The 13,041-nt window shown below is 37.5% G+C and overlaps 1 protein-coding gene across 3 annotated transcripts in view; it reads left to right on the forward strand.

Moving 5' to 3' along the window:
- ELMOD1 (ELMO domain containing 1) overlaps nucleotides 1-13,041 on the forward strand; it is a 100,832-nt gene that overhangs the window by 58,922 nt on the left and 28,869 nt on the right. The gene's annotated exons all lie outside the window — the stretch shown is intronic.

The raw sequence follows: 13,041 nt of genomic DNA on the forward strand, positions 1-13,041 counted from the left end.
GGACACTGAACTAATTGGTAAAGCCTACATTTTCTTGCTGGTTCAGATGTTGGAGGTAAACTGTTCAATAGAAAATTCATGTGAGAAGTTAAATATAAAGCCAATTTTCATTTGGAATCTGAGAAAGCATCAGAGGTGATTTCTATGGCCTCTCACATTTGGCTCAAGTTTAGATTGTTTAACTGTGTGAAAGCCAATAAGAGAAATAGAATTTGTCAGAGTGACCTAGGATTTCCATTTATGACTTTTAACAGACATCAAAGAAGATGAAGTTGGTTTCTGCTTCCACAATAGCTCCCTGGGGAAATTACCCAAGATCTTAATGCTGATTATTTATTTATGTAACTTGAGTATTAGAAGAGTAAATAAAGGTTTACATGTGGTGTATTAAAGCTGTTTGAAGAATAATATGCAGTTATAAATACTCCTTCTTGGCTGTCAAACAAAACCTTAAAAATCTTATCTGATATGATAGTGTATTATGACACATCAATAAAACTTTAAAAAATTAAGACAAAAAAATAAGACTAACCTTTAGAACTACTCATCTAAAATGTTTTATAAATTCATTTCTGAAAATAGATGCTCTTTAGGATGGAGTGCTTCTTTGTCCTTTCCTAGAATTCAAAACGGCAGTAATGAAATTGGAGGAATACATTTGTTTAGCTGCCTTAACTTTATTTTATTGAAAAATGTAAATAGAAGCTGCCATTTAAAAATGTATCCTGTTGTGTTTTTGTGTGGAGTGTGTATTTGTGTACGTAGTTATTTAAGCAGATGATTCATTTGTCTCTACTTATTAGTGCTAGACCTGATGTCAATCATTAAAATTAAAGAGGCCTCATTCTTACCAATGGTTTCTTCTTCCCTTTCTCTTCTGCTTAATTTTAGCCAACCTACTGGCTGAGCTTCATCTCTTTGATTGCTTTTTTCTTTATGTTCTGATAGAGATAGTCAAGTTTAATAAAACGAACTCAAGGTGGGAAATAAGAGGTGATTAAAGAGAAAAGAGTTGTTATAATTAATAGGCTGACCACAGTTCCTGAATGATTTATTAAAATGGCTGAAATGCCCTCTGAATCAACGACATTTGGGTAACTGCTCTATGCCATCTTAGTTGATCTGCTGTATGTGTGCTGGCACATAGGTTTTCAAAAAATATGATTGAATGCATGAATTATTGAAGTCATTAGGTAGAGGTCAAGAACTTTTATGATATGACTTTTACCTGTGGTCACAATTTGAGTATGTAGGTATTATTTTTTATAGTCACAGATATGAGTTAGGCAAGGTGACAGTTATCTTTATTGTTTTCATCATTAACTTTATTTAAAAAATTTTTATTGAGGTACAGTTGGTGTACAATATTATATTTCAGGTTATACAACATAATTCATAATTTTTAAAGGTTATACTCCATTTATACTTATAAAATATTGGATATATTTCCTGTGCTGTACAAAATATCCTTGTAGCTCATTTTATACATAGTTGTTTGTACCTCTTAATCCCCTACCCCTGTCTTGACCCTCCATGCTTCCCTCTCCCAATTGGTAACCACTAGTTTGTTCTCTATATCTGTGAGTCTATTTCTTTTTTGTTTTATTTACTAGTTTGTTTTATATTTTTAGGTTCCATATGTAAGTGATATCATGCAGTATTTATCCTTATCTGTCTGACTTATTTCACTTAGCATAGTACCTCCAAATCCATCCATGTTGCTGCAAATGGCAAAATTTTATTCTTTTTAGGGCTGAATATATATACCACCATTATATACATACACCACATATTCTTTTTTTTTAAACAAATTTATTTATTTTTGGCTGCATTGGGTCTTCATTGCTGCATATGGGCTTTCTCTAGTTACAGCAAGCAGGGGTTACTCTTCATTGTGGTGTGTGGGTGTCTCATTGTGGGTGGCTTCTCTTGTTGTGGAGCAAGGGTTCTAGGCATGTGGGCTTCAGTAATTGTGGCACACGGTCTCAGTAGTTGTGGCTCGTGGGCTCTAGAGCACAGGCTTAGTAGCTGTGGTGCGTGGGCTTAGGTGCTCCGCAGCATGTGGGATCTTCCCCGACCAGGGCTCAAAGCCTTGTCCCCTACATTGGTAGGCAGATTCTTAACCACTGCACCACCAGGGAAGTCCCTATAACCACATATTCTTTATCCATTTATCTGCTGATGGACACTTAGGTTGCTTCCATATCCTGGCAACTGTAAATAATGCTGCTATGAACATTGGAGTACATGTATCTTTTCAAAATAGTGTTTTCAATTTTTTCAAATATATACCCAGGAGTGAAATTGCTGGGTCATATAGTAGCTTTATTTTTAGTTTTCTGAAGCTGCCATACTATTCTCCACAGTGACTGCACCAATTTATATTACCACCAACAGTGTACAAGGGCTCCCTTTTCTCCATATCCTCATCATTTGTTATTTGTGGTCTTTCTGATGATAGCCATTTTGACAGGCATGAAGTGATATCTCATTGTGGTTTTGACTTGAATTTCTCTGATGATTAATGATGTTGAACATTTTTTCAGTGCCTGTTGGCCAAATATATGTCCTCTTAGGAAAAATTTCTATTCAGGTCTTCTACCTATTTTTTAATCATTTTTTTTAAAGTTTTATTTTTACTGAAGTATAGTTGATTTACAATGTTGTGTTAGTTTCTGGTGTACAGCAAAGTGATTCAGTTTCATATATATATGTATACACACACTCACATATATATATATTCTTTTCCATTGTGGTTTATTACAGAGTATTGAATATAGCAGTAAGAACTTGTATATCCATTCCATATATGATAGTTTGCATCTGCTAATCCCAAACTCCCAATCAATCCCTCCCCTACCACAATCTGTTCTCTATGTCTGTGAGTCTGTTTCTGTTTTATAAATAAGTTCATTTGTGTCATATTTTAGATTCCACATATAAGTGATATCATATGCTATTTGTCTTTCTCTGTCTGACTTACTTCACTTAGTATGATAATCTCTAGGTGCATCCATGTTGCTGCAAATGGCATTATTTCATTCTTTTTTATGGCTGAGTTGTATTCTGTCTTTATCCACTCATCTGTCAATGGACATTTAGGTTGCTTCTGTATCTTGACTGTTGTAAATATTGCTGCTATGAACATTGGGGTTCATGTATCATTTTGAATTACAGTTTTGTCCAGATATATACCCAGGAATGGGATTACTGGATCATATGGCAACTCTATTTTTAGAGTTTTGAGGAACCTCTGCACTGTTTTCCAAGGTGGCTCCACCAGTTTATGTTCCCAGCAACAGTGTAGGAGGGTTCCCTTTCCTCCACACCCTCTCCAGCATTTGTTATTTATAAAGGTTTTAATGATGGCCATTCTGACTGGTGTAAGGTGAGACCTCATTGTAGTTTTGATTTGTATTTCTCTAGTAATTAGCGATGTTGAGCATCTTTTCATGTGCTTATTGCCCATCTGTATGTCTTCCTTGGAGAAATGTCTGTTTAGATCTTCTGCCCATTTTTTGGTTGAGTTGTTTGTTATTTTGTCATTGAGTTGTATGAGCTGTTTGTATATTTTGGAAATTGAGACCTTGTCAGTCACATTGCTTGAAAATATTTTCTCCCAGTACATAGGTTGTCTTTTCATTTTGTTTATGGTTTCCTTTCTGGGGAAAGCTTATAAGTTTGATTATCCCCATTTATTTATTTTTGCTTTTACTTCTATTGCCTTGGGAGACTGCTGGTGCTGGACTTATGTTTGTTGAGAGGTTTTTTCTATTAATGATTCAATTTCATTACTGGCAATTGATCTGGTCACATTTTCTATTTCTTCCTCATTCAGTCCTGGGAGATCGTACATTTCTAGGAATTTGTCCATTTCTTCTAGGTTGTTCATTTTATTGGCATAGAGTTATTCATAGTAGTCTCTTATTCTCCTTTATATTTCTGTGGTGTCAGTTTTAATTACTCCTATTTCATTTCTGATTTTATTGATTTGGGCCCCTTCTCTTTTTTTCTTGGTGAATCTGGCTAAAGGTTTATCTATTTGCTTATCTTTTCAAAAATCCAGCTCTTAGTTTAATTGATCTTTTCTATTGTTTCTTTAGACTCTATTTCATTTATTTCTGCTCTGATCATTATAATTTTTCTTCCCTTCTACTAACTTTGAGTTTTATTTGTTCTTTCTCTAGTTCTTTTTGTGTGAGGTTGTTTATTTGAGATTTTTCTTGTTTCCTGAGATAAACTTGTATTGCTATAAACTTTCCTCTTAGAACTGCTTTTGCTGCATCCTGTAGATTTTGGTTCATTGGGTTTTCATTTTCATTTGTCTCCAGGTACTTTTTAATTTCCTCCTTTATTTCTTCAGTGATCCATTGGTTGTTCAGTAGCATATTGTTTAGCTTCCATCTGTTTGTGTTTTTTGCAGTTTTTTTCTTGTAGTTGATTTCTAGTCTCATAGCATTGTGGTTGGAAAAGATGCTTGATATAATTTCAATTTTCTGAAATTTACTGGTGCTTGTTTCGTGCCCAGCATGTGATCTATCCTAGAGAATGTTCCACGTGCACTCAAAAAGAATGTGTATTCTGCTGCTTTTGGATGGAATGCATTGTGTGTGTGTGTATACACATACACACACATATATGGATATATATGTGTATATATATATATATATATATATATATATATATATGCATATATATAAAGTCCATGTGTCTAATGTGTCTTTTAAGGCCAGTGTTTCCTTATAGATTTTCTGTCTGGGATCTGTCCATTGATGTAAATGGGGTGTTAAAGTCCCCTACTATTATTGTGTTACTGTCAATTTCTCCCTTTACATTGTTAATATTTACTTTATGTATCTAGGTGCTCTTATGTTGGGTGCAAATATATTTACAGTTGTTATATCTTTGGATTGATCTCTTGATCATTATGTAATGTCCTTCCTTATATCCTATACCAGTATTTTAAAGTCTATTTTGTCTGATATAAGTATTGCTACTGCAGCTTTCTTTTGATTGGCATTTGCATGGAATACCTTTTCCCACCACTCACTTTCAGTCTGTGTGTGTCTTTAGATCTGAAGTGAGTATCTTGTAGGCAATATATATACAGGTCTTGTTTTTGTACCTATTCAGCCATTCTATATCTTTTGATTAGAGCATTTATTCCATTTACATTTAAAATAATTATTGATAGGTGTGTTCTTTTTGCCATTTTGATAATTGTTTGGGGGTTGTTTTGTAGTTCTTTTTTGTTCCTTTCTTCTTTGATCTCTTCATTTGTGATTTGATGACCATTTTTAGTGTTATGTTTGGATTCCTTTTTCTTTTTTGTTTGTATCTATTACAGAGTTTTGGTTTATGGTTACCATGAGGTTTTTATATTTTATGTATTATATATATGCACTTGATTGTTTTAAGTTGCTGATCTCTTAATTTCAAATGCATTTCAACAACCCTGCATTTGTACTCTCCTCCCCTCATGATTACTGTTTTTGAAATCATATTTTACATCTAATTGTTTTTATATCCCTTAACTGCTTATTGTGGATGTAGATGATTTTACTACTTTTGCCTTTTAATCTTCCCACTGTCTTTGTGTGTACATGATTTCCTACCTTTACTATATATTTGCCTTTACCAATGAGCGTTTTCCTCTTGTAATTTTCATGTTTCTACTTGTAGCCCTTTCTTTTTCACTTACAGAAGTCCTTTTAACATTTCTTGCAAAGTTGGTTTGATGCTGCTGAACTCTTTTAGCTTTTCCTTGTCTATAAAGCTTTTGATTTCTCCATCAAATCTGAATGAGAGCATTGCCAGATACAGTATTCTTGGTTACAGTTTCTTCCCTTTCATCACTTTAAATATGTCGTGCCAGTCCCTTCTGGCCTGCAGAGTTACTGCTGAAACGTCAGCTGACAGACTTATGGGAGTTCCTTTGTATGTAATGTGTTGCTTTTCCCCTGATGCTTTTAATATTTAATCCTGTATGGAACTCTCTGTTCTTCCTGAACTGGGGTGACTGTTTCCTTTCCCAGGTTAGGGAAGTTTTCATCTATTATGTCTTCAAATATGTCCTCAGCCAGCCCCTTTCTCTCTCTGTTCTCCTTCTGGGACCCCTATAATGTAAATATTAGTGTGCTTGATGCGGTCCCAGAGGTCCTCATTAAACTGTCCTCATTTCTTTTCATGCTTTTTTTTTTTCTTTTCAACATCAGTGATTTGCACACTCTGTATTCCAGCTCGCTGATCCATTCCTCTGTATCATTTAATCTGCTGTTTATTCCTTCTAGTGTATTTTTCATTTCAGCTACTATATTCCTCACCTCTAGTTTTTCTTTATATTTCCTAGCTCTCTGTATAAAACTTCTAACTTCTTGCTGTGTGCAGCCATTCTTCTCCCAAGTTCTTTGATCATCTTTACAATCACTACCCTGCATACCTTCTCAAGTAGATTGGCTATTGCCACTTCACTTATTTCTTCTTCTGGAGCTATATCTTGTTCCTTCATTTGGAACATGTTCCTTTGTCGCCTCATTGTGACTTGGTTGCTGTTTTTATTTTTATGAATCTGGTAGTTTAGTTACATTTCCCAACCTTGGAGTCATGGCTTTTTGTAGGAGATGTCCTATGTATCCCAGCAGTGAACTTCCCTCTCTTTACCTGAGCTATATATGCTCTAGGGGTTCCCCCTGTGAGGACTGCATGGGTATTTCTGTTGTGGTGGGCTGACTATGTGGGCAATGTGGTAGGCTTGGTTGGCCACTGATCTGATTGGTTGCCAGACTCTGCCTTGTTTGGGGGCTGTTGGCTGCTGGTTGGTGGGACTAGGTCAGAAGGCAGCTGGCTGCAGAATCTTGGGTGGCCCTGAGGCTAGTGCTGGCACACTGCTGAAGGTCCAAGAGTCTGGTTGCAGGGCCCAGGGGTCCTCTTTGAAAAATAAATGGAGGGAGGGTAGCTCTGAAAGGTAAGGTCATTTCTTGTACTTAGGAAGCTGACTGGAAATCTGAACTAAGGTGGTGGGCCTCTGGTGGGGGGATCTGAGGAGTCTAGCCATCTAAATCTGTACTACTGGGAGTAGAGTTATTACAAAGCCATCTGCCAAGTACAGGAGATGAGAGCTAGGAAGGGTGATTCCCATGGCAGGTGACAAGCTACAGATGTGGAGTCTGCATGCTGAGTCAGCCCATCATCCATCATGGCCTGTGCTCTGTTTAATTCTCTTCTCTTTGCATTTAGTCTTTATCTTAAGCTTATTTGAACACTTCTGCCCTGTCTCAGGTCTGCTGCAGAATAGAAAAGCAAGGGCATTTGTCCATCCATTCATTCTAGGAGAAGCATCTCTACCCATCAGATCTTTTAATTCTGGATTATATTTTTTTCTATTAAGTACATGAATCCACATAAATTTTTACCTTTACTATTAATTTGGTTAGAAAACATTTAATAGAAATGTCCATATGAATAACTCATATGGACAGTGCTACATGAATGTAAAGTGATGTAATCAGTTTTATCCCAGTCTATGGTTAAATGACCATAAAATCCAGGTTTCTTTTTCATAGTTTGCAAGTGAAAACACTGATAATGGTCTCCTATGTTTATATAAATGAAAGCAATTAAACAATATGGCAATATATCACCCAAGCCTCTAAACCAGGGGTCAGCAAACTTTGCCTACAAAGGGCTAGATAGTAAATATTTTAAGCTTTGTTGGCCATAAGGTCACTGCCACAACTACTTAATTTTGCCAATGGAGTACAAAAGCAGCCAAAGACAACATATAAATGAATGAGTGTGGATGTGTTCTTATAAAACCTTACTTAGAAAAATGGATGGCAGGTCATATTTGACATACAGGCCTTAATTTGCTTACCCTAGCTCTAAACAATTTTATGAAGTAGATAACAAGCATATAATTACCCATTTTAAAGATGAAGAAGCCTAAGCTCAAGAAGTTAAATACAAACCATGGGCCAGCCTCTGCAAATACAAATGTGAACAAGACATGGTTTTTCCCTCAAGAGATAGTGTAATGCAGGAATTAAGAGCCCTTTCTAACTATGTGAAAAATGAGGATAATACCAATATCTCACTACAAGGTTATTGGGACAATTAAATGAAATAATGTTATAAAACACTTACTTTAACAATTGACACATACTAAACACTCAATGAATGTGTTATTATTATTGATTTTATTATCAGATGTGGAATTTGAATTAACAGAAGAAGAGTGAAGATCCCACTCCTGAATTTGCTAGAGAAGATTTCAAAACTCAATGAGTAACAATTTTTTAAAAAGAGCCAGATTCTACTCTGAGAATAATGGGTAATAGGAAACTGCATGAGCAAATACCTGGGCATATAGGATGGCATGGGTCATGGTGAATGACAGAGCATGGAGGAAACAGGCTGTACATAATGAGATAGAGGAGAAATAGCTTAAAGAAATAAACTGGAAAGGGTCCAAAATGCCTACTAAGATGCATGGGTTTCCTACGATCAGACATAGAGAACCTGAAGTTTGTAACCTAGAGAATAACATGACTAGATAATCCCTCCGGTGGTACTTTAGAAGATGGAAGGGAGGAGGCTAATGGTTAGTGGAAAAATTAAAAGGCTATTTTAATAGTTCAGGTTGGAGAAGATGGCTAGAATAAGGCAGTCGGAACAGAAAACATTCGAGAGGTATTTTGGGGAAGCTCTATGGATAAGATTTAGTGATTTTTGTAGATGCAGAGTACCTCCCCAATTAGACTGCAAGCCACTTGAGGGTAGAAAAGATGCCTGTCCTCGAAGTGCCTATTGTAGGGGTGAACAGTCCTGGCTTTATAATATACTAGCTGTGTGACTCAGACCCTGGACTCAGACCCCGTTTGTAATTTGCTTATCTCTAAAGTAAACATAACCAAGGTTGGCCAAGATGGCGGAGTAGAAAGACCTTGATCTCAACTCCTCTTACAGGCACACCAAAATTACAACTATCTGCAGAACAACCATCGATGAAAAGGATCAAAACCTACCAGAAGAGATCTTCTACAACTAAAGATAAACAGAAGGAACAACAAAAAGATGGTAGGAGTGGGTGGAGTTGCAGTATAGTCAAGTCCCATACCCCAGGTGGGTGATCCACAAATGGGAGAATAATTACAAATGCAGAGGTTCTCTCAAAGGAGTGAGAAGTCCAAGCCCCACATCAGACTCCCTAGCCTGGGGGTCCTGCACTGGGAAGATGAGCCCCCAGAGCATTGACTTTGAAGGCCAGCAGGTCTTTCTTTCTGAAGTCCCAAGGGGCTGGGGGAAATAGAGACTTCATTCTTAAAGGGCACACACAAAATCTCACATGCTGCAGGACCCAGGAAAGAAGGAGTAATTTGATAGGCGCCTGCTGATCTTGGAGAGTCTTCCAGAGAGGAAGAGGCAACTGCAGCTCACCCTGAGAACTAGACACTTATGTTGATCTTGGAGAGTCTCCCAGAGAGGCAGGAGGCAACTGCAGCTCACCCTGAGAACATAGACATTTATGGCTGCTATTTTAGGGAGTTCATTCTACCACATGGACAATGGTGCTGCCAAGCACCATTGTAGGATCCTCCCTCTAACTAATTAGACCCAGGAACAAGACTTGCTCTGGCCCAACAGTCTGTAGGCACCAGCACTGGGGTACCTCAGGCCAAGGAACAGACTGGATGGAGACACAGCCCCACCCACCAGCAGATAGGCTGCCTTAAGACATCCTAAACCAGCAGCTGCTCCTGGATATGGTCATGCCCACCAGAGAGCCAAGGATCCATCTCCACCAACCACTGAGCAGGCACCAGTCCAAGAATCACCTGGGCCCCAGCCCTGCTCCCCAGGGTACCTGCTCTAGCTTCCAGAGAAGCCTCACCCACTAGGGGGCAGACAACAGCCACAAGAAAACCACAGTTCCTCAGCCTGTGTACATGGCCTGCCTACCAGTAGTCCAGGCCCCACACTGGAGTCAGCTATGAGCAGGCCAATACAAGCTTCATGATGCCCCAGACCCTACACCCAACTATATCAGGAACTGGCCCCATCCACCAGCAATCTGACACCAGCTCTGGGACCCCTGGGCCCTGCAACCAGACTCTTAGACCTTGACTCCACTCAGCAGTGTGCCAGCACTAGCCTCAGGGCCACCCAAGATTCTGCAGCCAGCTGCCTTCTGACCTAGTCCCACCAACCAGCAGCCAACAGCCCCCAAACAAGGCAGAGTCTGGCAACCAATCAGATCAGTGGCCAACCAAGCCTACCACATTGCCCACATAGTCAGCCCACCACAACAGAAATACCCATGCAGTCCTCACAGGGGGAACCCCTAGAGCATATATAGCTCAGGTAAAGAGAGGGAAGTTCACTGCTGGGATACATAGGACATCTCCTACAAAAAGCCATGACTCCAAGGTTGGGAAATGTAACTAAACTACCAGATTCATAAAAATAAAAACAGCAACCAAGTCACAATGAGGCGACAAAGGAACATGTTCCAAATGAAGGAACAAGATATAGCTCCAGAAGAAGAAATAAGTGAAGTGGCAATAGCCAATCTACTTGAGAAGGTATGCAGGGTAGTGATTGTAAAGATGATCAAAGAACTTGGGAGAAGAATGGCTGCACACAGCAAGAAGTTAGAAGTTTTATACAGAGAGCTAGGAAATATAAAGAAAAACTAGAGGTGAGGAATATAGTAGCTGAAATGAAAAATACACTAGAAGGAATAAACAGCAGATTAAATGATACAGAGGAATGGATCAGCGAGCTGGAATACAGAGTGTGCAAATCACTGATGTTGAAAAGAAAAAAAAAAAAAGCATGAAAAGAAATGAGGACAGTTTAATGAGGACCTCTGGGACCGCATCAAGCACACTAATATTTACATTATAGGGGTCCCAGAAGGAGAACAGAGAGAGAAAGGGGCTGGCTGAGGACATATTTGAAGACATAATAGATGAAAACTTCCCTAACCTGGGAAAGGAAACAGTCACCCCAGTTCAGGAAGAACAGAGAGTTCCATACAGGATTAAATATTAAAAGCATCAGGGGAAAAGCAACACATTACATACAAAGGAACTCCCATAAGTCTGTCAGCTGACGTTTCAGCAGTAACTCTGCAGGCCAGAAGGGACTGGCACGACATATTTAAAGTGATGAAAGGGAAGAAACTGTAACCAAGAATACTGTATCTGGCAATGCTCTCATTCAGATTTGATGGAGAAATCAAAAGCTTTATAGACAAGGAAAAGCTAAAAGAGTTCAGCAGCATCAAACCAACTTTGCAAGAAATGTTAAAAGGACTTCTGTAAGTGAAAAAGAAAGGGCTACAAGTAGAAACATGAAAATTACAAGAGGAAAAAGCTCATTGGTAAAGGCAAATGTAATAAGTAATTTGGGATTACTGCGTAAAATAACTTTGATGAATTACAACTTTTTTTTGGTTAGTATTTCCTGTCTTGGACATTGCTTTATACTATGTCAAATGTGACAGTTCACTATAACACAAGATGTTTGTCTATTATGGTTCCATTTAAGCTTTAAAATCCATATAACGTAGAATTAGCAATTTAAAAGATGAATTATGTCATGCAGCTTAATATTTAAAAAAACAAACAACCCAATCAAAAAATGGGCAGAAGACCTAAATAGACATTTCTCCATAGAAGACATACAGATGGCCAAGAGGCACATGAAAAGCTGCTCAACATCATGAATTATTAGAGAAATGTAAATCAAAACTACAACAAGGTATCACCAGACCCCAGTTAGAATGGGCATCATCAGAAAATCTACAAACAACAAATGCTGGACAGGGTGTGGAGAAAAAGAAACCCTATTGCACTGTTGGTGGGAATGTAAATTTATACAGCCACTATGGAGAAAAGTACGGAGGTTCCTGAAAAAACTAAAAATAGAACTACCATATCACCCAGCAATCCCACTACTGGGCATATACCCTGAGAAAACCATAATTCAAAAAAAGACATGCACCCCAGTGTTCATTGCAACACTATTTACAATAGTCAGGACATGGAAACAAGCTAAATGCCCATCAACAGACAAATGGATAAAGAAGATGTGGTACGTGTATACAATGGAATATTACTCAGCCATAAAAAGGAATGAAATTGGGTCATTTGTAGAGACGTGGATGGACCTAGAGACTGTCATACAGAGTGAAGTAAGCCAGAAAGAGAAAAACAAATATCATATATTAATGCATATATGTGGAATCTAGAAAAGTGGTACAGATTAACCGTTTAGCAAGACAGAAATAGAGACACAGATGTAGACAACAAACGTATGGATACCAAGGGGGGAAAGCAGTGGGGGGAGAGGGTGGTGGTGGCGGGATGAATTGGGAGATTGAGATTGACTTATATACACTAATATGTATAAAACAGATAACTAATAAGAACCTGCTGTATAAAAAAATAAAAGAATAAAATTCAAAAATAAGATGGTTTGTCTTAAGTAGTAAGAGGAAATTTTATATGTGTCCCTGTCTATAATGAAGATATAATATAAAATATTATTAATAGTCTAAAAAGTAAATTTGTTTACATGCCCATCTTTATTTACTAGAAAGAACTTATGTTTTGAAATTACATGTTTATACAATTGTGGGTCTCAGTCTTTCTCCCTCTCTCAAGTAAATGATATGTGCTGAGTCTATCTTTCTATACAAAATTTAAAAAGTACAACCAGTTTCTTAAGCAGTAAAGAGCACAGTGTTTAGAATTTATATTTGTCCATTAAAATATAATTGATCATAATTAAAATTATTTCAGGTAACTCTTAAAGATGAAAATAACTTTTGAGGTTTATTCATGAACTTGACTGATATTTCTTTTCTTTTTTTTTTTAGTTTGCTTTATTTACTTATTTATTTATTTTTTAACATCTTTATTGGAGTATAATTCCTTTACAATGGTGTGTTAGTTTCTGCTTTATAACAAAGTGAATAAGCTATACATATACATATATCCCCATATCTCCTCCCTCTTGTGTCTCCCTCCCTTCCAC

This window comes from Kogia breviceps, chromosome 7 (genome assembly GCF_026419965.1).
Source record: "Kogia breviceps isolate mKogBre1 chromosome 7, mKogBre1 haplotype 1, whole genome shotgun sequence".
In the NCBI taxonomy this organism is placed as follows: Eukaryota; Metazoa; Chordata; class Mammalia; order Artiodactyla; family Physeteridae; genus Kogia; species Kogia breviceps.